A 488-nucleotide genomic window follows, 5' to 3' on the forward strand; every position below is an offset into this window, starting at 1 on the left:
CTATCAGGTTTGCCCAGTGGGCGGTTGTTCTTCATAAACCATCGCCCATTGCACACTGGGTGTCACTGGTAGAGAAGCGGCCCAAGGGCAGTGCGTCGTGCCGTCGTGGGGCGGGCGGCGCGCTGTCTGGAAGTCATGGGGAGGACGCGAGACTTCGCGGATATTTATTCGTGGCGGGGATTGTGCTTTCCGGTGTAGCCGGGCATTTGGGCATCCAAGCGTCCCGGCCTCCGGGCCGCGCGGATTTAATCCGCGGCGGGGCCGGCAGCTAGTGGTCAGACAGCGGGCTGATCACTGTCAGAGTGCCCCAGGGAAATACTCTCATTGCACAGGGGCGTCTCTGGTGTGGGGACGGGAGCCCGCCCGCCTGGCGTTAAGCGTCCCGCCACGCGGGCGGGTTCCTCGTTGGTGTTTAGATTAGGGGGTGGGTGCCGCTCCCCGCGGCATTAAACGTTCAGCTGCGGGGGACGGTGCTCGCTGGCGGGGGG

This window comes from Trachymyrmex cornetzi, unplaced genomic scaffold (genome assembly GCF_001594075.2).
Source record: "Trachymyrmex cornetzi isolate Tcor2-1 unplaced genomic scaffold, Tcor1.1 scaffold289, whole genome shotgun sequence".
NCBI classification, from domain to species: Eukaryota; Metazoa; Arthropoda; class Insecta; order Hymenoptera; family Formicidae; genus Trachymyrmex; species Trachymyrmex cornetzi.